Source organism: Sapajus apella, unplaced genomic scaffold (assembly GCF_009761245.1).
Source record: "Sapajus apella isolate SASKATOON/1434 unplaced genomic scaffold, GSC_monkey_1.0 scaffold195, whole genome shotgun sequence".
Taxonomy (NCBI): domain Eukaryota; kingdom Metazoa; phylum Chordata; class Mammalia; order Primates; family Cebidae; genus Sapajus; species Sapajus apella.
The window spans coordinates 294,327-298,243 of NW_022437135.1; positions in this window are offsets into that span (position 1 = coordinate 294,327).

Sequence of the window (3,917 nt, forward strand, 5' to 3'; positions counted from 1 at the left end):
TACAATTTTTTTTTTTTTTTTTTTTTTTTTTTTTTTTGGGACGGAGTTTCGCTCTTGTTACCCAGGCTAGAGTGCAATGGCGCGATCTCGGCTCACCGCAACCTCCGCCTCCTGGGTTCAGGCAATTCTCCTGCCTCAGCCTCCTGAGTAGCTGGGATTACAGGCACGTGCCACCATGCCCAGCTAATTTTTTGCATTTTTAGTAGAGACGGGGTTTCGCCGTGCTGACCAGGATGGTCTCGATCTCTTGACCTTGTGATCCACCCGCCTCGGCCTCCCAAAGTGCTGGGACTACAGGCTTGAGCTACCGCAGATTTTTTCTAACACTTTATAACTTTACCACTCTGTAGTATACTTGTAGTGTATACTGCAGAGACAATCTTACTATTTTACCAGTTTCATTAATAACTCCCTGAGGCCAGAGACTGAATTTTCTACCTAATTGTATATTTTCATGTTGAATGAAACCAGCAGGAGAAGTTACTCAGGCCCAGCTAAAGAGTTTGAGGCCAGATGTGTACAACCGTCAGCACTTTGTCAACCAAAATAATGCGACCTTCAAACTGAGCAGGGATGGTTGGAGGCCAACGGAATGACACAAGGAGCTAAAACAGTTAAAAAGAAAGTTGGAGAAATTTGGATGGTAGCCCCTTTGAAAAGAGATTAAGGGAAGAACGCATTAAGATTCACCACCTTCTGAATGGCACTGAGAATTGAGATGCTACAAAGCTGTTTGACCTGGTGTCAAGCACAAGGGGAGATGCCACAATGAGACAGGCCAGAGCTGGCCACTCCAGGAATTCAGAGAGGAATTCTGGAAAGGAGCAGCATGAAAGTGGGCTACCCAACCCAGGGGTGGCAAGAAAGCTGATTCTTAGAGTTTTTAGAGAAGAATTAAACAAGAGCCCTTCGGCTGGACATAAAATCTGGTGAGGACTTTTGTCCTGAGTCAAAGACGATGCCCACAGTAGAAGGGACTCCGTCAGTCCCTTCTGTTCCCACGCATGGGTACCGAGTGAATTAAGATTTGTGCCCATCTCCTCCATGGCCGTCTCTGGTGTGCAGACATGTGTGTTAGGATCCAGCCCCCAGCTCTGGTGCAGGCTGATTGGAGCCAGAGCACAGAAGCAATACTCCAGAAAGCAGCAGCCTCCCTCCTCGGGCTGAACTTTTTTCTCAACCAGGGTTGGGAAGCCTCAAGCTTAACACTTGGGTTTTGTGGCAATAACAAATTACCAGTCTTTTTTTTCTTTTTTAATTTAAAGATGGGGTTTCACCATGATGGCCAGGCTGGTCTTGAACTCCTGACCTCAGGTGATCCACCCACCTCAGCCTCCCAAAGTGCTAGGATTACAGGCGTGAGCCACCGCACCTGGCCAGCAAATTACCAGTCTTAAGGACCAAAATAAAAGGAGCTCCTCACATAGCCTCGGTCCCAGGCAGCCTTGCAGGTGTCACTAAAGCACCGGGGAGGACGCTGAGGCTTGCAAGCCCCACAGATCCACAGTGATGAAAGTCTGTGTTCTAAGAAGCACTGAGAGTAGTAGGGTGGCCAGGTAGGAAGCGGAATCATAGGGCTTCAGCATATGTTTCCACTGCAACCTGGGCTTTAGGAAAGGTAATTAACTGGAAAAATGCTTATAGAAATTTCTAGAGGGCCAGGTGCGGTGGCTCATGCCTGTAATCCTAGCACTTTGGGAGGCCGAGGTGGGTGGATCACCTGAGGTCAGGAGTTCAAGACCAGCCTGGTCATCATGGTGAAACCCCATCTTTAAAAAAAAAAAAAAAAGAAATTTCTAGAAATGAGAGGAATTGATACAGAGCACAGTATAATTAGCCAAAGAATTTCTGACAGAGTCTCCATTGAGAATGAATTGTCTTTTTTGAGACACAATCTTGCTCTGTCACCCAGGCTGGAGTGCAATGACACGATCTCAGCTCACTGCATCCCCCGCCTCCCGGGTTCAGGCGATTCTCCTGTCTCAGTCTCCCAAGTAGCTGGGATTACAGGTGCGCGCCACTATGCCTGGCTAATTTTTTGTTTTTTTGTTGTTTTTTTTTTTTTTTTTGAGACGGAGTTTCGCTGTTGTTGCCCAGACTGGAGTGCAATGGCACGATCTCGGCTCACCGCCACCTCCGCCTCCTGGGCTCAAGCAATTCTCCTGCCTCAGCCTCCCGAGTAGCTGGGACTACAGGCACGCACCATCATGCCCAGCTAATTTTTGTATTTTTAGTAGAGACGAGGTTTCACCTTGTTGACCAGGATGGTCTTGATCTCTTGACCTCGTGATCCACCCGCCTCAGCCTCCCAAAGTGCTGGGATTACAGGCTTGAGCCACCACGCCCGGCTAATTTTTTGTATTTTTATTATTATTTTTTAAGACGGGGTTTCACCATGTTGGTCAGGCTGGTCTTGAACTCCGGACCTCGGGTGATCGGCCCGCCTTGGCCTCCAAAGTACTTGGATTACAGGCGTAAGCCACCACACCCGGCCTAATTTTGTGAATTTTTAGTAGGGACGGGGTTTCACCGGGTTCCCCAGGATGGCCTCCAATTACTGAGCCCAGGCAATCCACCCACCTCAGCCTCCCAAAGTGCAGGATGACAGGAGTCAGCCACCTCGCCCAGCCCAAATTGTCTTTTCTTTCTTTTCCTTTTTTTTTTTTCTTTTGAGATGGGGTCCTCATGTTGGCCAGGCTGGTCTTGAACTCCTGAGCTCAAGGGATCTACCTGCCTAGGCCTCCCACACCAGGTAGGAGGCATTTTTTTTTAGACAGCCTCTGGCTCTGTCCCCAGGCTGGAGTGTAGTGGCGTAATCATGGTTCACTGTACCCTTGACCTCCCAGGCTCTGGTGACCCTCGTGCCTCAGCCTCCTGCATAGCTGTGGTTACAGGCATGCAGGACCACGCCCAGCTAATTTTCATAATTTAGCAGAGACTGGATTTCACCATGTTGGCCAGGCTGGTCTTGAACTCCTGGACTCAAGAGATTCACCTGCCTCGGCCTCCCAAACTGCTGGGATCACAGCTGTGAGCCGCTGCACCCCATCCACAGTGAATTCCTTTTTTTTTTTTTTTTTGAGATGGAATCTTGCTAGATCACCAGGCTGGAGTGCAGTGGCTCAATCTCAGCTCACTGCAACCTCCGCCTCCTGGGTTCAAGCAATTCTTCTGCCTCAGCCTCCCGAGTAGCTGGGACCACAGACACATGCCACCACGCCCGGCTAATTTTTTTTTTTGTATTTTTAGTAGAGATGGGGTTTCACCTTGTTGGCCAGGATGGTCTCAATCTCTTGACCTCGTGACCCGCCCACCTCGGCCTCCCAAAGTGCTGGGATTATAGGCTTGAGCCACCGCACTCAGCTCACAGTGAATTCTTAATAGTGACTAGCTGCTTCTCCCAACATGCTTTTTTTTTTTTTTTTTTTTTTTTCAACTTTCTGCCACTTTCTGTCTCCAGTAGCCTTTGTCATCTTCTTTCCCGGCTGGTGGCCTGTCAATATTTTTGGACCCTTTCCTCCCCATGCGTCACTTTTCAGACTTGCTTCACAGAACATTCAACCCTGACCGATTTCCCGTGAAAGGGGACGTCATAGAGTGTAAGAACCATAGGGGCCACGGGAGCGGGGAGGGAGAGCTGGACAGAAGCTGGGAGACTCCTGCAACAGAAAGGAGACCTCAAGATAGCACAGGTAGTGTCAGTGACACAGTAAAGGAACATTTTGTTGAATTTCTTTATGACTTACCTCTGTCCCTTTACTGCCCAAATTTGCTCTATGCCAGAATAGGACTGTTGGCCTTAAAGGAGAAGGGATGAGGCTGGGCGCGGTGGCTCACGCCTGTAATCCCAGCATTTTGGGAGGCCGAGGTGGGTGGATCACGAGGTCAAGAGATCGAGACCATCCTGGCCAACATGG